The following is a 22,786-nucleotide window of genomic DNA, read 5'->3' on the forward strand; positions in this document are numbered from 1 at the left end:
GAGGCTCCAGGAAGAAAAGTTTCTGCTTGCTGCAAGGAAACAGAGCAACCCTGAACCAAAGAAAATGGGAGGCTTCATGGTTTGGGTGCTATCTGTAGCTTTTGTCATCTGTTGTACCTGGGTGATGTGTAGGAACTGAAATTAGGGTGAATTCAGTGCTCTCGTGGTCAGGAGGAGAAGAAGCTAGAGTATATGCTAGAGTTATTGTGTTGTAATTCCAACCATTTGTCTGTTCGTGCCACAATGTTTAGTTCCTGAATTTGAACCATGTCTATGTATGTGTGCAATTCTGTTCAGTTGAAAATGTGTTCTGTTGAAAATGAGTTCTGTTGAAAATGTGTAGCAGCTACTTTTGCACGGCGGCGCCGCCCATATATGGTCGCCGGCGTCAGCCATGCACGGCGGCGCCGCCCATATATGGTCGCCGGCGTCCGCCATGTATTGAAAAAATTGGGCATGGATTCCCCTAAAAATTGGGCATGGAGTCCCCAAAAAATTGGGCACAAATTCTGGGAACAAATAGCTGACATATTCAACATAAATTCTGGGAATATTGAACATAAAAATTGGGCACAAATTCTGGGAACAAATAGCTGACATATTCTGGGAACAAATAGCTGACATATTCAACATAAATTCTGGGAACAAATAGCTGACATATTCAACACAAATTCTGGGAACAAATAGCTGACAAATTCTGGGAACAAATAGCTGACATATTCAACACAAACTGCTACTCATCTTCTTCGAAAACTTGACGCTTCCTAGTCCTATTTCCTCCATCATCATCATCATCATCCTCATCGCTGCAATATTGGTACATTGTCTGATCAACCTCCTCGATTTCTTCGGGCACAACCTCTTTGCTATGTTTCTTCAGTTTGTCCACAATGACTTTTTCAAGTAGCACACGTTCCTGGTCACTTCTCGTCCTACTCCATGCAGTGCCTTCTTTTTCTTGCACAGGAACTTGACTGGAATCTTCATCTTGATATGATAGTACAGCAACACCGGGTCCCTGTTCATTTTCTTTTACACTCCATAGATGTCTATGGTGAAATTTCTGCACAACTTGCCATTTTCCTTTCAACTTGGTGTCTGGCACATAAAAGACCTTGGTTGCTTGTGATGTCAGAAGGAAAGGATCAGTCTTGTACCAAAACTTTTCTGTGTTAACACTCTTGAAGTGTCCATCATCGTCGAGCCCGGGTTTCCTACCACCAAGGTCAAACCAGTCCACCGGAAGAGGACAACCGACCGATGGACGCCACCGCTGGAGTTGTATTGCAATCGATGATGGATTTGAGCTGACCAAAGAAGTCAATGCTGTTGCCATCATGATCTCCTTAGAAACGATTCCACTATTTTGTGTCTTCCTGTTCTTCTCGCGGTCAACGCATGGTACCGAACACTGTCAACAACACATGCCGAATATAGTCTCACTCTAAAATCTGGTTTGCACGCCAAAGCATAGAGATCAGGACAGACATCATTTCGCATTTTTCCAATCTGCAAAAAATCAACCGGGGGTGAGTAACACACACAGCAAAATTATATCATGAACTTTTCCAATCTTCAGAAATAAACCAGCTAAAGATCTCACATGAGTCTGAAACCATCTAGCAAAGTTCTTGGCAAGCCATCTATCAACATTGATCTGACCACCTTGTTGGTTCAACTCTTGTTTGCACAGGCTGGAATGGCAACAGAAAATAGATCCTAATTATTATTTGGAGAGGCTGCAATAACCTATCTATATAAGGGGATGAAGAGAAACGTACTCGATGTATGGATCAACCTCAGGGCAACTTCGGAGCACATACCACACCATGTTGTCATAGTCCTCACCAGCAAACACATATTGAGAGGCTCCAATAAATTTCACACCGTGTTTGAAAACAGACACATCACCAATATGTGAATCATCCCGCTCCGGATTTCTGCTTGGACGGTTGAATCTTGTTTCAACATCGTCGAAGTATCTCGAGCAAAATGTCGCACTCATCAACAATATATGCTTCGGCAATCGATCCCTCCGGCCTGGCATTGTTCCGGACATAACGCTTCAATGTTAGCAACCTTCTTTCGACTTGGGTACATCCAACCGTAATGCACTGGGCCTCTAAGCCTTGCCTCTTTTGGTAAATGGATGGCCAAATGCACCATCACGTCGAAGAAAGATGGGGAAGATCTTCTCAAGTTTGCAAAGAATAACTACGATTTCCTTTTCAAGTCTGTCCGTAACGTCTCTCTTCGTTGTTTTGCAAAGACAGCTCTCTGAAGAAATTTCCAAGTTCAGCAACCGCTTCATATATGTCTTCATGGATTGTTCCTCGAAGGCCAGCCGGTAAGATCCTTTGAAGCAATATATGACAGTCATGGGTCTTCAGCCCTTGAAGCTTGCACTTATCAGCAGCAACACACTTGGATATGTTAGACGCGTACCCATCTGGAAACCTCACAGCTTTTATGAATTCACAAAAAGCAATTTTTTCTTGTTTACTCATTGTATACCACGCCTGTGGCATCTCAAAAGAGTCAGCTGAAACAGGCTGCAAATGCAAGTCACCTCTTATGCCCATGTCTTCCAAATCAAGCCTTGAATTCAGTTGTCTTTGGTCTTGCCTTGTATGTTCATGAAAGTACCAAGCAAATTGTCACAGATGTTTTTCTCGATGTGCATTACATCGAGATTATGCCTCAGCTTTAGATCTTCCCAGTATGGCAAGTCCCACAAACATGATCTACGGCTCCAACACTGACCGTCCTCACGTTTCCTTTTCTTCTGAAGCTTGCCTGGTATCACATCTCTAACCCTATCAAGCTATTGCTTCAGCTCTTCTGGAGTGAATTCCGCTGGCTTCTCACGGCTTTCAGAAGCACCATCGAATTCTTTGCTATTTCTCCAAGGATGGTGCCGAGGTAGCCAACGGCGGTGCCCAATAAAGCAGATTTTGTTCCTTAATTTCTTGGAGCAATTCTCTTTGTCACAACGCACACATGCCTGGTAACCAGCTGTGGCCCTCCCTGACAATGTGTGCAGTGCCGGATAATCATGAATACACCATAAGATTGCAGCACGGAGATCAAACTTGTCTGGACTATTGGCATCATACGATTTTACACCTTTCCAGAGCTCCTGCAGCTCTTCCATCAAAGGCTCCATGAAGACATCAAAATCTTTTCCCGGAGAGGATGGACCAGGGATTAGCAATGCAAGCATGAAGTTGGACTGATCCATACATGCCCACGGCGGAAGGTTGTATGGCACCACGAATACAGGCCACATGCTGTAGGAGTTGCTCATATTCCCGTAGGGATTAAAACCATCCGTGGCAAGTCCAAGCCTTATGTTCCTGGCATCAGCGGCAAAGTCTTTATGAATATTGTCAAAATCCTTCCATGCATCCCCGTCTGCTGGATGACTGAGATCATTCTCCACGTCTTGCCGCTTCAGTTTGTGCCACTGTACTTCCTTTGATTGCTCCTTTGAAAGAAACATTCTTTGCAGCCTTGGAATCAATGGGAAGTGCCTTAGCACCTTCTCTGGGATCTTTCTCCTACCATCAGCATCTTTCCATCTGGAGGCTTTGCACTTGGGGCAATTATTCTCCTTGGCATAATCCTTCGGAACAATACACGATTATTCGGGCACACATGGATACTCTCATAACCAAGTCCCAACCTGCCGACTATGCTAAGTGCCTCCTCGTATGACTTTGGTATTGAGCTATTAGGGTATTGCAAGGCCAAAATCAGGAGTATCGCGTTGAATGCAACGTTGCTAATCCGGTAGTACGACTTGGCCTGAAGTAACTTGACTGTGAGTGAAAACCTTGACATTGTACCCCCATCGCTGGCTGCGCGCTTGGCTTCCTCTATCAACTCAGCAAATATAGTGTCCTTTCCAGCACCTTGCGGTTCTGAGTTGTACAAATCAGCAAGCAGATCAGGAATTCTATCATCTTCGTAACCATCTTCCTCTTGCAAACCATAATAGTGTGCCTCTGCATCACCTCCACCAACATGGTGTGCCCCTGCATCACCTCCATGTCCAGCCTCAGGTTCACCTCCATGTCCAGCCTCAGGTTCACCTCCATGTCCATGTCCGGCTTCAGGTGCACCTCCTTGTCCTCCATGTCCAGCTTCAGGTACAGGATGTAATGGTTCTCCATGGAAGACCCATCGGTCATAAGTGCTTGCCATCCCAAAAAGAAGCAAATGAGACTCTACTACATCTAGAGGTTTTGTGCACCGGTTGAGACAGCTACGACATGGGCACAGCACCTGATCAACATTGGCAGCATTCAAGCGAACAAACTGCATAAACTCTGCCACTCCCTTTGTGTGTTCAGGGGAAAGCCTTCTAATTCTTGTTGTAATCCAGCGTCTGTCCATCTGCGGAAGAACAAAATGATGCAATTAGCACACACCTAACTGCACAGCAGTTCCAATTTCAAGCAATGCACAGCAGTTCAATTCGATTTTGTGAACTGATGAAGAAGAACAGATCGAGAGGGGAGAGATGAGAGGGGTGCAGACCGGGAGATGCGGAGGGGCTCGTCCTGGAGAGGGCGAGGGCTCGTCTGGAGAGGGCGAGGGCTCGTCGTCGGCCGAGGCAGATGGACAGCAGATCCCTTGCTCGGACGCAGCGCCGGCACACCCACCACCGCCGTCACCTCGGACTCGGTACTTTAGTCCTAGTAACAGCACATATTGGATCACAGAGATTCGATATTGTGAACTGACGAAGAAGAACAGATCGAGAGGGGAGAGGTGAGAGGGGTGCAGACCGGGAGATGCGGAGGGGCTCGTCGTCGGAGAGGGCCGGGGCTCGTCGTCGGAGAGGGACGGGGCTCGTCGTCGGAGAGGGACGGGGCCGCCACCGCCGCCGCCGCCGCCGCTCGTCGTCGGAGATTCGAATTTCTGCTAGGTTATCGGAGGGAGTTGGATTCGGAAGGGATATTTGGGCTTCTCCTGGGCGCCAAAAAAAATCAAAAAGAGTGAGGGCTGGGACTCGAACCCAGCACCTCTAGATGTGTCAACGTGCCAGTTAACCAGTGGAGCTATTGGAGAGATCTTGTCAGCTTACCATCCTTTATCCTTTACATAGTGGAACTAAGGCAACTTTTTTTTTTTATAGTTATGGATATGATCTTGTTACATAATCTATCAGAGGGGATACTGATTTAGGACAACGGTTAATTTGTACAAGAGCATTAGCTAAGCAACAGGCTAATATATGACTAATAATTAATTACGGCTAGCAAACTATATATATCTATATATACTCCAGCATATATAGACCACCAAAAGCACATTATATTACACATATATAGTGCCAGCCTTGAGCTCAATAACATAGTACCAAAAGGACACGTTAATTATAGATACTACCGAGGAGGTTCAACGCTCATTTACTTGAGCACATTACATAGACCAACAGGCCATTAGATAGTACCAGATCGATCGATAAGAGGTTCAACGCTCATATTAGTTGAGCTCATACACACATATATATAGTACTACTAGCTTAATTAGAGAGGTTCAGCCTGCTAGCTCATTTCTCGAGCTTCCTGACATACAACTTGAGACCGCCCCGGGCGCGAATGCGGAACCAAAACACAAAGATATCATTTGCCTTCATCTTGCTCTTCCGCACCACAGCACTCCAGTTTGTTGTGATCACTGCACCGTCAAACTTCCCTTTGCCCTGGAAAATCCTCACTTTCACACCATGTCTCTCACTGTAAGAGACAAGAAAGTCATTATCTGGAAGCTGCATATTCGTCGAGATGTACTTCTTGGTAAACTTCCGGTTGAAGTACTGCAGATTATAAGATGCAAAACTTCGTTCAGATGAAGTAATTGTCAACATATAAAGATGCAAAAACATCCTTGATCGAGATGGAGTAATTATATTTACCATTCTGGAACAGCCTTCCACGGTACTTGCACTCTTTATAGTGCACACATAAAAAGGAATTGCGGGGCGCTTTTGGTCAACAAGATATCTCAGGGTATCAACTTGTGTAGGATTCATTTCCACTAGATTGGGATACATGCAAAAGTCATCCCATTCCTCACCTGCCTCTATCCTGGGACCTACATATATAAGGAAACCAGGGAATAAGGCCTAGTTTAAAGTTTTCCTAAAACTGAAGTATATCAAACCAACAGTATTTATAGAAACTGAAGTATTCCTTGAATGCTACAAATTGACTAGCTATTATGCCAAACCGAGACTAATTAAGCATTTGACCTATATCCTGCATCTATAACTACTATATATATTTTTTACCTCGACGAGTCAGATGGACATCAGCAGGAGGAGGAGGAGCAACTTCCTCATGCTCAGCTGCACAATCCATTGCTGCAGCATCATCAGCTTTCTCTTGCTTGACGTGAACCCTATCTAGAGCACCATCCTCACCTTCGGAGGATGAGCTGATGTCGATGGTCTCAACGGCCTTCTTGGATGGGACCAAAATGGCAACTTCATAGTCATAGGGGTCCATGGTGTCGACCTAATAACAAGCAGTGAACAATTTGAGAACTATGAAACTATTAATTACACATTAATTAAAACTAAGTTGGGATGTTTAGGTTCAGATTGACATTCGCACTAGCAGCACTAGCACATGTTTTGAATCAATCTAAACCAGGAAAATCTACTCTAGCACTAGAATCTACTTTGAATCGATCAAACCCTAGGAAAATCGCCGCTCGGACAAAAAAACCCCAATTAAAATCCCCCGAGATTAAGTACGGCAAACCCTAGAAAATCCCCCGCTCATCCCCCAAATTAACCTGAGCTTCGGCCGACGGAGGCAGTGGAGCTTCGGCCGACAGAGCTTGACGGAGCTGCTTGACGGAGCTTCGGCCGACGGAGTTGGGAGAGGAAGAGGCGGCAGTGGCGGCTGGGTGAGAGAGAGTGAGACAGGGGAGAAAGTTGCTTTTGGTATAGGACATTTTGGGGTGGGTGGGGCAAATGGCACCCACTGACGTGTGGGGCCATCTAGCAGTAGATACCACTGGGTTGGGCCATTTCCGGTAATTTTATGTGGATTAGGGGCCAGCAGGTAAAATGGAACCCTCATTCTCTGTTTTTACTAATTATAATAAATCAGAAATTCCCTCCTCCGCCTCTCCGCTTCTTGACGGTTCCACTCCGCTTCTTGCCGGTTCCACTCCCACTAGACGGAAAACCCTCCTCCGCGCCAAGACGCTTCTGCCTCGCCGCTTCTGCCTCCTCCGCTCCGCTTCCTCCTCCGCCGCTTCTGCCTCCTCCGCGCCATGGACGCTGCTTCTTCTTCCTCTTCCTCTGTTCCGCAACCGCTTCTGCCTCCTCCGCCGTCAGCAATGCAGGCCATTACTCAGATCAGGACCTTCACCGTCCATGGCGGCAAGGAGATCGATGTTGTCTACACAAACGAGGAGGAGACGATGAGCAAGTACCTGAAGATGTACGCGCAGTGGTATGCGGAAGAAGAAGAGAACAAGTTTGTAGGATTGGATCTCGAGTACACTCGGGAGGACCCCAACCACGAAGAAGACAACTACCTCGCCGTCGCTCAACTGTGCATGAGGAACCACGTCCTCGTCTGCCACTTTTCCTGGTTTGTAGACCTTAATCTTGCTCTGATTTACTTAATCTTGCTCTGATTTTGTTAATCTTGCTCAGATTTTAGTTAATCGCTAGTGCATGATGAACCAAGTCACCCTCGAGTGCTCTGTTTTAGTTAATCTTGATCTGTTTTAGTTAATCTCGAGTGCAACAAATTAAACTACAAACCGTGCTAGCTGCAAAACTAGTTTTGTTTCTGTGTTTTGTGTAACAAAAGCCACAAAGCATGGTGTGCTGATCTTGCAGATTGAATCTATCCATATGCTCATCTAGCATGTACTGGATTTCATTATACCAAATTAATTATCACAAAGCAAATTTCCGGAGTCCTGATCTTGCATTTAATAGACTTTTGTTAGTTTCAAAATTATATGATGCAAAATGATATTTCAATGACTAAAAAATTTGCACTTGCACATTTCATAAAAGTGTTGGTCATGCATTCTTTTAGTACCAAATGGATTATGACTAGATAATTTTCAGACTCTTGATCATGCACTTACTAAACTTATGTCAATTTTATTCAAGTTATGAGATTGCATAGACTAAACATTCGTATTCCCAAATTTTATTCAAGTGTTGATCTCGCAAGTACTAAATTTTTGCATCAAATTGAATCTATCCATATGCTCATCTAGCGTGTCCTGGATTTCATTATACCAAATTAATTATGACAAGCAAATTTCCGGAGTCTTGATCTTGCATTTAATAGAATTTTGTTAGTTTCAAAATTATATGATGCAAAATGAAATTTCAATGACTAAACAATTGCACTTACACATTTCATAAAAGTGTTGTTCATGCATTCTATTAGTACCAAATGAATTATGACTAGATAATTTTCAGATCGTTGATCATGAACTTACTAAACTTATGTAGTTTCAAATTTTATATTCAAGCTATGAGATTGCATATAGACTAGCTTCGTAGTCCCAAATTTTATTCAAGTGTTGATCTCGCAAGTACTAAATTTTTGCTTTCAGGACCAACGGGGAATGTCCGGCGCTGCGCTCATTCCTTCAAGATCAAGGAATTGTGTTCTGCAGCGTTGACAAGACAGCAGATTTTATAAAGTTATATTACGAGAAGATTATAATTCCTAGGGAGAACTGGATCGATATCCAGGAAATTGTCAACGTCAAAGGTCTCAACGAGAGAGGAAAATTAATGAGGGATGGAATGGCTAGTCTTGCAACTAGCATCATCGACGAGTCGTACAGCCAGATGAAGAGCAAATTCCCTCCAGAGAGGCACAATTACTGGGAAGAGCAGCCGTTGTCTGATTTAAACCTGGAGTATGCAGCTAAAGATGCTTACGTGAGCTACCAGCTCTACGTTAAGATATGGTTCTTCCTGCGTTACCTTGTGTTTTGCCCCGGTTGCAAGAAGGAAGACGAGCTGAGGGGACGTCTGTGTCGCAAATGCAAGGCAGCAGAGATCGAAGCTGAACATGCACAGAGAAATGCTGCAGCTGAAATAGCAAGGTTAAATGCTGAACTTGCAAGCGCGCTGGCTGAACTAGCAATCTTGAAGGCACCAGCTTCCTGCAGCGACAACACCCAGCAGACAAGTCCCCCTCATGGCAAACGGACGAAGATGAATGATGAGCAGTGGCTGGAGCGTAGTGATGCGCCGAAGAGTAGTGATTATTGGCAGAACCTGAGGAAGAAGTCGTGGACTGGTGCTGATCAGAAGAGTGATGATCCGTGGACGACGGAGATGAGTGATCAGCAGAGCCCGAAGAGTGATAATCCGTGGCGGACGAAGCCAGGCAATTACTGACGACTTCTCCAAGATCCATGCCTAGTTAATTATTTGTATTTGCTTGTCAAGAAACTTTGCTTCTATCGTCTCAGATTATCAGAGAAATCATACTTTTCCTGATGTGAATAGTACTGTCAGATCTGGTTGAATATTCACACCCAGATTTATATATCTTTTTTGTTTCTCTAAGTGTATGTCGAATTTGAATTTGAAGTTACATGTACATCTCCATAATATATGTGTATGCCTCAAGTTTCACGAGAAATCTAGGGGGGTAGACCCGCCGGGGCACACGTTCCGCTGTTTTGGGGGAAGGAGGGGGAGAACGACCGCCGGAGCACCGCAACACCACGAACGCTTGCATTTGGGCCTCTGATATGTGGTAATGTGTGGTGCCAGTACAAAAGGTGCTAAAGTAGATCGCCTAAGCCCTAAACCCTAAAGCGGGAGGCTTCGAGCACTAAAACCCCTCTAAAACCCTAAACCACGACACCGGAGCTGCAGAACCATGCATCATAAACCCTAACCCTAACCCTATACCCTAAACATATACCTAACCATAAATACTTACCTTTAACCTAAACCCTAGCCCTACCCCCTAAACCCTAGCCCTAACCCTACACCAAACCCTAACCAGTAGATCAGGCACACCCTCGATCGTGTGATAATGGCTCTAGCTGCGGGTATATGTGCCAAAGGGTCCCAATCTTGGTTCTCCATGTGTATATGTCCTAAACAAACCTAAAAGAATGAAAAGTTACATTGGTGCACCCTCGCGCGGAGAAATCTAGGGGGGCAGACCCGCCGGGGCACACGTTCCGCTGTTTTGGGGGAAGGAGTAGGAAACGGCCCGTTTCACCACATAGTTTGTCGGAACGAGGCCATATTTGGCACGTGCGTGGACCTTAGGATGGGAAGCAAGGCCCGTGTCGCGGATTTCCAATCCGAACCACGGGCGACGGTTTTTCCATTTTCGGGGTGCCGGAAGGGCTTTTTTTGTGAAGGGGCTACATGGTGCGCATTTTAGTATTGCGCGAGACCTCCGCGCAGCGGTAGGATACCTCCTACGCACCACCTATCACATGCCGTATGCGCGCGGTAGCCATCTGGGAATCCCTCCCGCTTCCTGCGGTGTCCCGCCGAATCCGCTGGAAACTGACCGGATCTGAACTGGGGCCACACTTTCCTTTGCTCAATAAATGGAGGGAAAAATGTTTTTAGGTCTAGGACGTGTCATTTTATCTGCTAAATGTTTTCCGTTTCGCGCGTTGGCGGACGGGTGCACGCGCGCTCCGGGTACGGCCATACCGCATGTCCCGACGGCCCCGTTTTGCGCAGTTGGCAAATTAAACGGAGCCAAAAAATCGAGCGGAGCCGCGTGGCGTCATTTTATGTGTCTTGGTAACCACTTCAAAAGACGGAATTGGGATACGGCAATTATCTTGAAAAACCCTTCACGAATAGGGCTATCACGTCCGGAGTTCTATGGCTTTTAGGGGAAATGAGTAGGAAACGGCCCGTTTCACCACATAGTTTGTCGGAACGAGGCCATATTTGGCACGTGCGTGGACCTTAGGATGGGAAGCAAGGCCCGTGTCGCGGATTTCCAATCCGAACCACGGGCGACAGTTTTTCCATTTTCGGGGTGCCGGAAGGGCTTTTTTTTGTGAAGGGGCTACATGGTGCGCATTTTAGTATTGCGCGAGACCTCCGCGCAGCGGTAGGATACCTCCTACGCACCACCTATCACATGCCGTATGCACGCGGTAGCCATCTGGGAATCCCTCCCGCTTCCTGCGGTGTCCCGCCGAATCCGCTGGAAACTGACCGGATCTGAACTGGGGCCACACTTTCCTTTGCTCAATAAATGGAGGGAAAAATGTTTTTAGGTCTAGGACGCGTCATTTTATGTGCTAAATGTTTTCCGTTTCGCGCGTTGGCGGACGGGTGCACGCGCGCTCCCGGTACGGCCATACCGCATGTCCCGACGGCCCCGTTTTGCGCAGTTGGCAAATTAAACGGAGCCAAAAAATCGAGTGGAGCCGCGTGGCGTCATTTTATGTGTCCTGGTAACCACTTCAAAAGACGGAATTGGGATACGGCAATTATCTTGAAAAACCCTTCACGAATAGGGCTATCACGCCCGGAGTTCTATGGCTTTTAGGGGAAATGAGGAGGAAACGGCCCGTTTCACCACATAGTTTGTCGGAACGAGGCCATATTTGGCACGTGCGTGGACCTTAGGATGGGAAGCAAGGCCCGTGTCGCGGATTTCCAATCCGAACCACGGGCGACGGTTTTTCCATTTTCGGGGTGCCGGAAGGGCTTTTTTTGTGAAGGGGCTACATGGTGCGCATTTTAGTATTGCGCGAGACCTCCGCGCAGCGGTAGGATACCTCCTACGCACCACCTATCACATGCCGTATGCGCGCGGTAGCCATCTGGGAATCCCTCCCGCTTCCTGCGGTGTCCCGCCGAATCCGCTGGAAACTGACCGGATCTCGAACCGGGGCCACACTTTCCTTTGCTCAATAAATGGAGGGAAAAATGTTTTTAGGTCTAGGACGCGTCATTTTATGTGCTAAATGTTTTCCGTTTCGCGCGTTGGCGGACGGGTGCACGCGCGCTCCCGGTACGGCCATACCGCATGTCCCGACGGCCCCGTTTTGCGCAGTTGGCAAATTAAACGGAGCCAAAAAATCGAGCGGAGCCGCGTGGCGTCATTTTATGTGTCCTGGTAACCACTTCAAAAGACGGAATTGGGATACGGCAATTATCTTGAAAAACCCTTCACGAATAGGGCTATCACGCCCGGAGTTCTATGGCTTTTAGGGGAAATGAGTAGGAAACGGCCCGTTTCACCACATAGTTTGTCGGAACGAGGCCATATTTGGCACGTGCGTGGACCTTAGGATGGGAAGCAAGGCCCGTGTCGCGGATTTCCAATCTGAACCACGGGCGACGGTTTTTCCATTTTCGGGGTGCCGGAAGGGCTTTTTTTGTGAAGGGGCTACATGGTGCGCATTTTAGTATTGCGCGAGACCTCCGCGCAGCGGTAGGATACCTCCTACGCACCACCTATCACATGCCGTATGCGCGCGGTAGCCATCTGGGAATCCCTCCCGCTTCCTGCGGTGTCCTGCCGAATCCGCTGGAAACTGACCGGATCTGAACTGGGGCCACACTTTCCTTTGCTCAATAAATGGAGGGAAAAATGTTTTTAGGTCTAGGACGCGTCATTTTATGTGCTAAATGTTTTCCGTTTCGCGCGTTGGCGGACGGGTGCACGCGCGCTCCGGGTACGGCCATACCGCATGTCCCGACGGCCCCGTTTTGCGCAGTTGGCAAATTAAACGGAGCCAAAAAATCGAGCGGAGCCGCGTGGCGTCATTTTATGTGTCCTGGTAACCACTTCAAAAGACGGAATTGGGATACGGCAATTATCTTGAAAAACCCTTCACGAATAGGGCTATCACGTCCGGAGTTCTATGGCTTTTAGGGGAAATGAGGAGGAAACGGCCCGTTTCACCACATAGTTTGTCGGAACGAGGCCATATTTGGCACGTGCGTGGACCTTAGGATGGGAAGCAAGGCCCGTGTCGCGGATTTCCAATCCGAACCACGGGCGACGGTTTTTCCATTTTCGGGGTGCCGGAAGGGCTTTTTTTGTGAAGGGGCTACATGGTGCGCATTTTAGTATTGCGCGAGACCTCCGCGCAGCGGTAGGATACCTCCTACGCACCACCTATCACATGCCGTATGCGCGCGGTAGCCATCTGGGAATCCCTCCCGCTTCCTGCGGTGTCCCGCCGAATCCGCTGGAAACTGACCGGATCTGAACTGGGGCCACACTTTCCTTTGCTCAATAAATGGAGGGAAAAATGTTTTTAGGTCTAGGACGCGTCATTTTATGTGCTAAATGTTTTCCGTTTCGCGCGTTGGCGGACGGGTGCACGCGCGCTCCCGGTACGGCCATACCGCATGTCCCGACGGCCCCGTTTTGCGCAGTTGGCAAATTAAACGGAGCCAAAAAATCGAGCGGAGCCGCGTGGCGTCATTTTATGTGTCCTGGTAACCACTTCAAAAGACGGAATTGGGATACGGCAATTATCTTGAAAAACCCTTCACGAATAGGGCTATCACGCCCGGAGTTCTATGGCTTTTAGGGGAAATGAGTAGGAAACGGCCCGTTTCACCACATAGTTTGTCGGAACGAGGCCATATTTGGCACGTGCGTGGACCTTAGGATGGGAAGCAAGGCCCGTGTCGCGGATTTCCAATCTGAACCACGGGCGACGGTTTTTCCATTTTCGGGGTGCCGGAAGGGCTTTTTTTTGTGAAGGGGCTACATGGTGCGCATTTTAGTATTGCGCGAGACCTCCGCGCAGCGGTAGGATACCTCCTACGCACCACCTATCACATGCCGTATGCGCGCGGTAGCCATCTGGGAATCCCTCCCGCTTCCTGCGGTGTCCTGCCGAATCCGTTGGAAACTGACCGGATCTGAACTGGGGCCACACTTTCCTTTGCTCAATAAATGGAGGGAAAAATGTTTTTAGGTCTAGGACGCATCATTTTATGTGCTAAATGTTTTCCGTTTTGCGCGTTGGCGGACGGGTGCACGCGCGCTCCGGGTACGGCCATACCGCATGTCCCGACGGCCCCGTTTTGCGCAGTTGGCAAATTTAACGGAGCCAAAAAATCGAGCGGAGCCGCGTGGCGTCATTTTATGTGTCTTGGTAACCACTTCAAAAGACGGAATTGGGATACGGCAATTATCTTGAAAAACCCTTCACGAATAGGGCTATCACGTCCGGAGTTCTATGGCTTTTAGGGGAAATGAGTAGGAAACGGCCCGTTTCACCACATAGTTTGTCGGAACGAGGCCATATTTGGCACGTGCGTGGGCCTTAGGATGGGAAGCAAGGCCCGTGTCGCGGATTTCCAATCCGAACCACGGGCGACGGTTTTTCCATTTTCGGGGTGCCGGAAGGGCTTTTTTTTGTGAAGGGGCTACATGGTGCGCATTTTAGTATTGCGCGAGACCTCCGCGCAGCGGTAGGATACCTCCTACGCACCACCTATCACATGCCGTATGCGCGCGGTAGCCATCTGGGAATCCCTCCCGCTTCCTGCGGTGTCCCGCCGAATCCGCTGGAAACTGACCGGATCTGAACTGGGGCCACACTTTCCTTTGCTCAATAAATGGAGGGAAAAATGTTTTTAGGTCTAGGACGCGTCATTTTATGTGCTAAATGTTTTCCGTTTCGCGTGTTGGCGGACGGGTGCACGCGCGCTCCCGGTACGGCCATACCGCATGTCCCGACGGCCCCGTTTTGCGCAGTTGGCAAATTAAACGGAGCCAAAAAATCGAGCGGAGCCGCGTGGCATCATTTTATGTGTCCTGGTAACCACTTCAAAAGACGGAATTGGGATACGGCAATTATCTTGAAAAACCCTTCACGAATAGGGCTATCACGCCCGGAGTTCTATGGCTTTTAGGGGAAATGAGTAGGAAACGGCCCGTTTCACCACATAGTTTGTCGGAACGAGGCCATATTTGGCACGTGCGTGGACCTTAGGATGGGAAGCAAGGCCCGTGTCGCGGATTTCCAATCCGAACCACGGGCGACGGTTTTTCCATTTTCGGGGTGCCGGAAGGGCTTTTTTTGTGAAGGGGCTACATGGTGCGCATTTTAGTATTGCGCGAGACCTCCGCGCAGCGGTAGGATACCTCCTACGCACCACCTATCACATGCCGTATGCGCGCGGTAGCCATCTGGGAATCCCTCCCGCTTCCTGCGGTGTCCCGCCGAATCCGTTGGAAACTGACCGGATCTGAACTGGGGCCACACTTTCCTTTGCTCAATAAATGGAGGGAAAAATGTTTTTAGGTCTAGGACGCGTCATTTTATGTGCTAAATGTTTTCCGTTTCGCGCGTTGGCGGACGGGTGCACGCGCGCTCCTGGTACGGCCATACCGCATGTCCCGACGGCCCCGTTTTGCGCAGTTGGCAAATTAAACGGAGCCAAAAAATCGAGCGGAGCCGCGTGGCATCATTTTATGTGTCCTGGTAACCACTTCAAAAGACGGAATTGGGATACGGCAATTATCTTGAAAAACCCTTCACGAATAGGGCTATCACGCCCGGAGTTCTATGGCTTTTAGGGGAAATGAGTAGGAAACGGCCCGTTTCACCACATAGTTTGTCGGAACGAGGCCATATTTGGCACGTGCGTGGGCCTTAGGATGGGAAGCAAGGCCCGTGTCGCGGATTTCCAATCCGAACCACGGGCGACGGTTTTTCCATTTTCGGGGTGCGGGAAGGGCTTTTTTTTGTGAAGGGGCTACATGGTGCGCATTTTAGTATTGCGCGAGACCTCCGCGCAGCGGTAGGATACCTCCTACGCACCACCTATCACATGCCGTATGCGCGCGGTAGCCATCTGGGAATCCCTCCCGCTTCCTGCGGTGTCCCGCCGAATCCGCTGGAAACTGACCGGATCTGAACTGGGGCCACACTTTCCTTTGCTCAATAAATGGAGGGAAAAATGTTTTTAGGTCTAGGACGCGTCATTTTATGTGCTAAATGTTTTCCGTTTCGCGTGTTGGCGGACGGGTGCACGCGCGCTCCCGGTACGGCCATACCGCATGTCCCGACGGCCCCGTTTTGCGCAGTTGGCAAATTAAACGGAGCCAAAAAATCGAGCGGAGCCGCGTGGCGTCATTTTATGTGTCCTGGTAACCACTTCAAAAGACGGAATTGGGATACGGCAATTATCTTGAAAAACCCTTCACGAATAGGGCTATCACGCCCGGAGTTCTATGGCTTTTAGGGGAAATGAGTAGGAAACGGCCCGTTTCACCACATAGTTTGTCGGAACGAGGCCATATTTGGCACGTGCGTGGACCTTAGGATGGGAAGCAAGGCCCGTGTCGCGGATTTCCAATCCGAACCACGGGCGACGGTTTTTCCATTTTCGGGGTGCCGGAAGGGCTTTTTTTGTGAAGGGGCTACATGGTGCGCATTTTAGTATTGCGCGAGACCTCGCGCAGCGGTAGGATACCTCCTACGCACCACCTATCACATGCCGTATGCGCGCGGTAGCCATCTCGGGAATCCCTCCCGCTTCTGCGGTGTCCCGCCGAATCCGTTGGAAATCGACCGGATCTGAACTGGGGCCACACTTTCCTTTGCTCAATAAATGGAGGGAAAAATGTTTTTAGGTCTAGGACGCGTCATTTTATGTGCTAAATGTTTTCCGTTTCGCGCGTTGGCGGACGGGTGCACGCGCGCTCCTGGTACGGCCATACCGCATGTCCCGACGGCCCCGTTTTGCGCAGTTGGCAAATTAAACGGAGCCAAAAAATCGAGCGGAGCCGCGTGGCATCATTTTATGTGTCCTGGTAACCACTTCAAAAGACGGAATTGGGATACGGCAATTATCTTGAAAAACCCTTCACGAATAGGGCTATCACGCCCGGAGTTCTATGGCTTTTAGGGGAAATGAGTAGGAAACGGCCCGTTTCACCACATAGTTTGTCGGAACGAGGCCATATTTGGCACGTGCGTGGACCTTAGGATGGGAAGCAAGGCCCGTGTCGCGGATTTCCAATCCGAACCACGGGCGACGGTTTTTCCATTTTCGGGGTGCCGGAAGGGCTTTTTTTGTGAAGGGGCTACATGGTGCGCATTTTAGTATTGCGCGAGACCTCCGCGCAGCGGTAGGATACCTCCTACGCACCACCTATCACATGCCGTATGCGCGCGGTAGCCATCTGGGAATCCCTCCCGCTTCCTGCGGTGTCCCGCCGAATCCGCTGGAAACTGACCGGATCTGAACTGGGGCCACACTTTCCTTTGCTCAATAAATGGAGGGAAAAATGTTTTTAGGTCTAGGACGCATCATTTTATGTGCTAAATGTTTTCCGTTTCGCGCGTTGGCGGACGGGTGCACGCGCGCTCCGGGTACGGCCATACCGCATGTCCCGACGGCCCCTTTTGCGCAGTTGGCAAATTAAACGGAGCCAAAAAATCGAGCGGAGCCGCGTGGCGTCATTTTATGTGTCCTGGTAACCACTTCAAAAGACAGAATTGGGATACGGCAATTATCTTGAAAAACCCTTCACGAATAGGGCTATCACGTCCGGAGTTCTATGGCTTTTAGGGGAAATGAGTAGGAAACGGCCCGTTTCACCACATAGTTTGTCGGAACGAGGCCATATTTGGCACGTGCGTGGACCTTAGGATGGGAAGCAAGGCCCGTGTCGCGGATTTCCAATCCGAACCACGGGCGACGGTTTTTCCATTTTCGGGGTGCCGGAAGGGCTTTTTTTGTGAAGGGGCTACATGGTGCGCATTTTAGTATTGCGCGAGACCTCCGTGCAGCGGTAGGATACCTCCTACGCACCACCTATCACATGCCGTATGCGCGCGGTAGCCATCTGGGAATCCCTCCCGCTTCCTGCGGTGTCCCGCCGAATCCGCTGGAAACTGACCGGATCTGAACTGGGGCCACACTTTCCTTTGCTCAATAAATGGAGGGAAAAATGTTTTTAGGTCTAGGACGCGTCATTTTATGTGCTAAATGTTTTCCGTTTCGCGCGTTGGCGGACGGGTGCACGCGCGCTACCGATGCACGGCCATACCGCATGTCCCGACGGCCCCGTTTTGCGCAGTTGGCAAATTAAACGGAGCCAAAAAATCGAGCGGAGCCGCGTGGCGTCATTTTATGTGTCCTGGTAACCACTTCAAAAGACGGAATTGGGATACGGCAATTATCTTGAAAAACCCTTCACGAATAGGGCTATCACGCCCGGAGTTCTATGGCTTTTAGGGGAAATGAGTAGGAAACGGCCCGTTTCACCACATAGTTTGTCGGAACGAGGCCATATTTGGCACGTGCGTGGACCTTAGGATGGGAAGCAAGGCCCGTGTCGCGGATTTCCAATCCGAACCACGGGCGATGGTTTTTCCATTTTCGGGGTGCCGGAAGGGCTTTTTTTGTGAAGGGGCTACATGGTGCGCATTTTAGTATTGCGCGAGACCTCCGCGCAGCGGTAGGATACCTCCTACGCACCACCTATCACATGCCGTATGCGCGCGGTAGCCATCTGGGAATCCCTCCCGCTTCCTGCGGTGTCCCGCCGAATCCGCTAGAAACTGACCGGATCTGAACTGGGGCCACACTTTCCTTTGCTCCATAAATGGAGGGAAAAATGTTTTTAGGTCTAGGACGCGTCATTTTATGTGCTAAATGTTTTCCGTTTCGCGCGTTGGCGGACGGGTGCACGCGCGCTCCGGGTACGGCCATACCGCATGTCCCGACGGCCCCGTTTTGCGCAGTTGGCAAATTAAACGGAGCCAAAAAATCGAGCGGAGCCGCGTGGCGTAATTTTATGTGTCTTGGTAACCACTTCAAAAGACGGAATTGGGATACGGCAATTATCTTGAAAAACCCTTCACGAATAGGGCTATCACGTCCGGAGTTCTATGGCTTTTAGGGGAAATGAGTAGGAAACGGCCCGTTTCACCACATAGTTTGTCGGAACGAGGCCATATTTGGTACGTGCGTGGACCTTAGGATGGGAAGCAAGGCCCGTGTCGCGGATTTCCAATCCGAACCACGGGCGACGGTTTTTCCATTTTCGGGGTGCCGGAAGGGCTTTTTTTTGTGAAGGGGCTACATGGTGCGCATTTTAGTATTGCGCGAGACCTCCGCGCAGCGGTAGGATACCTCCTACGCACCACCTATCACATGCCGTATGCGCGCGGTAGCTATCTGGGAATCCCTCCCGCTTCCTGCGGTGTCCCGCCGAATCCGCTGGAAACTGACCGGATCTGAACTGGGGCCACACTTTCCTTTGCTCAATAAATGGAGGGAAAAATGTTTTTAGGTCTAGGACACGTCATTTTATGTGCTAAATGTTTTCCGTTTCGCGCGTTGGCGGACGGGTGCACGCGCGCTCCCGGTACGGCCATACCGCATGTCCCGACGGCCCCGTTTTGCGCAGTTGGCAAATTAAACGGAGCCAAAAAATCGAGCGGAGCCGCGTGGCGTCATTTTATGTGTCCTGGTAACCACTTCAAAAGACGGAATTGGGATACGGCAATTATCTTGAAAAACCCTTCACGAATAGGGCTATCACGCCCGGAGTTCTATGGCTTTTAGGGGAAATGAGTAGGAAACGGCCCGTTTCACCACTTAGTTTGTCGGAACGAGGCCATATTTGGCACGTGCGTGGACCTTAGGATGGGAAGCAAGGCCCGTGTCGCGGATTTCCAATCCGAACCACGGGCGACGGTTTTTCCATTTTCGGGGTGCCGGAAGGGCTTTTTTTTGTGAAGGGGCTACATGGTGCGCATTTTAGTATTGCGCGAGACCTCCGCGCAGCGGTAGGATACCTCCTACGCACCACCTATCACATGCCGTATGCGCGCGGTAGCCATCTGGGAATCCCTCCCGCTTCCTGCGGTGTCCCGCCGAATCCGCTGGAAACTGACCGGATCTGAACTGGGGCCACACTTTCCTTTGCTCCATAAATGGAGGGAAAAATGTTTTTAGGTCTAGGACGCGTCATTTTATGTGCTAAATGTTTTCCGTTTCGCGCGTTGGCGGACGGGTGCACGCGCGCTCCGGGTACGGCCATACCGCATGTCCCGACGGCCCCGTTTTGCGCAGTTGGCAAATTAAACGGAGCCAAAAAATCGAGCGGAGCCGCGTGGCGTAATTTTATGTGTCTTGGTAACCACTTCAAAAGACGGAATTGGGATACGGCAATTATCTTGAAAAACCCTTCACGAATAGGGCTATCACGTCCGGAGTTCTATGGCTTTTAGGGGAAATGAGTAGGAAACGGCCCGTTTCACCACATAGTTTGTCGGAACGAGGCCATATTTGGCACGTGCGTGGACCTTAGGATGGGAAGCAAGGCCCGTGTCGCGGATTTCCAATCCGAACCACGGGCGACGGTTTTTCCATTTTCGGGGTGCCGGAAGGGCTTTTTTTTGTGAAGGGGCTACATGGTGCGCATTTTAGTATTGCGCGAGACCTCCGCGCAGCGGTAGGATACCTCCTACGCACCACCTATCACATGCCGTATGCGCACGGTAGCCATCTGGGAATCCCTCCCGCTTCCTGCGGTGTCCCGCCGAATCCGTTGGTAAATTACCGGTTCTGATCTGGGGCCACACTTTCCTTTGCTCAATAAATGGAGGGAAAAATGTTTTTAGGTCTAGGACACGTCATTTTATGTGCTAAATGTTTTCCGTTTCGCGCGTTGGCGGACGGGTGCACGCGCGCTCCCGGTACGGCCATACCGCATGTCCCAACGGCCCCGTTTTGCGCAGTTGGCAAATTAAACGGAGCCAAAAAATCGAGCGGAGCCGCGTGGCGTCATTTTATGTGTCCTGGTAACCACTTCAAAAGACGGAATTGGGATACGGCAATTATCTTGAAAAACCCTTCACGAATAGGGCTATCACGCCCGGAGTTCTATGGCTTTTAGGGGAAATGAGTAGGAAACGGCCCGTTTCACCACTTAGTTTGTCGGAACGAGGCCATATTTGGCACGTGCGTGGACCTTAGGATGGGAAGCAAGGCCCGTGTCGCGGATTTCCAATCCGAACCACGGGCGACGGTTTTTCCATTTTCGGGGTGCCGGAAGGGCGTGGGTTTGTGAAGGGGCTACATGGTGCGCATTTTAGTATTGCGCGAGACCTCCGCGCAGCGGTAGGATACCTCCTACGCACCACCTATCACATGCCGTATGCGCGCGGTAGCCATCTGGGAATCCCTCCCGCTTCCTGCGGTGTCCCGCCGAATCCGCTGGAAACTGACCGGATCTGAACTGGGGCCACACTTTCCTTTGCTCCATAAATGGAGGGAAAAATGTTTTTAGGTCTAGGACGCATCATTTTATGTGCTAAATGTTTTCCGTTTCGCGCGTTGGCGGATGGGTGCACGCGCGCTCCGGGTACGGCCATACCGCATGTCCCGACGGCCCCGTTTTGCGCAGTTGGCAAATTAAACGGAGCCAAAAAATCGAGCGGAGCCGCGTGGCGTAATTTTATGTGTCCTGGTAACCACTTCAAAAGACGGAATTGGGATACGGCAATTATCTTGAAAAACCCTTCACGAATAGGGCTATCACGTCCGGAGTTCTATGGCTTTTAGGGGAAATGAGTAGGAAACGGCCCGTTTCACCACATAGTTTGTCGGAACGAGGCCATATTTGGCACGTGCGTGGACCTTAGGATGGGAAGCAAGGCCCGTGTCGCGGATTTCCAATCCGAACCACGGGCGACGGTTTTTCCATTTTCGGGGTGCCGGAAGGGCTTTTTTTTGTGAAGGGGCTACATGGTGCGCATTTTAGTATTGCGCGAGACCTCCGCGCAGCGGTAGGATACCTCCTACGCACCACCTATCACATGCCGTATGCGCACGGTAGCCATCTGGGAATCCCTCCCGCTTCCTGCGGTGTCCCGCCGAATCCGCTGGAAACTGACCGGATCTGAACTGGGGCCACACTTTCCTTTGCTCAATAAATGGAGGGAAAAATGTTTTTAGGTCTAGGACACGTCATTTTATGTGCTAAATGTTTTCCGTTTCGCGCGTTGGCGGACGGGTGCACGCGCGCTCCCGGTACGGCCATACCGCATGTCCCAACGGCCCCGTTTTGCGCAGTTGGCAAATTAAACGGAGCCAAAAAATCGAGCGGAGCCGCGTGGCGTCATTTTATGTGTCCTGGTAACCACTTCAAAAGACGGAATTGGGATACGGCAATTATCTTGAAAAACCCTTCACGAATAGGGCTATCACGCCCGGAGTTCTATGGCTTTTAGGGGAAATGAGTAGGAAACGGCCCGTTTCACCACTTAGTTTGTCGGAACGAGGCCATATTTGGCACGTGCGTGGACCTTAGGATGGGAAGCAAGGCCCGTGTCGCGGATTTCCAATCCGAACCACGGGCGACGGTTTTTCCATTTTCGGGGTGCCGGAAGGGCTTTTTTTTGTGAAGGGGCTACATGGTGCGCATTTTAGTATTGCGCGAGACCTCCGCGCAGCGGTAGGATACCTCCTACGCACCACCTATCACATGCCGTATGCACGCGGTAGCCATCTGGGAATCCCTCCCGCTTCCTGCGGTGTCCCGCCGAATCCGCTGGAAACTGACCGGATCTGAACTGGGGCCACACTTTCCTTTGCTCAATAAATGGAGGGAAAAATGTTTTTAGGTCTAGGACGCGTCATTTTATGTGCTAAATGTTTTCCGTTTCGCGCGTTGGCGGACGGGTGCACGCGCGCTCCGGGTACGGCCATACCGCATGTCCCGACGGCCCCGTTTTGCGCAGTTGGCAAATTAAACGGAGCCAAAGAATCGAGCGGAGCCGC

Source organism: Lolium perenne, chromosome 2, assembly GCF_019359855.2.
Source record: "Lolium perenne isolate Kyuss_39 chromosome 2, Kyuss_2.0, whole genome shotgun sequence".
NCBI lineage: Eukaryota > Viridiplantae > Streptophyta > Magnoliopsida > Poales > Poaceae > Lolium > Lolium perenne.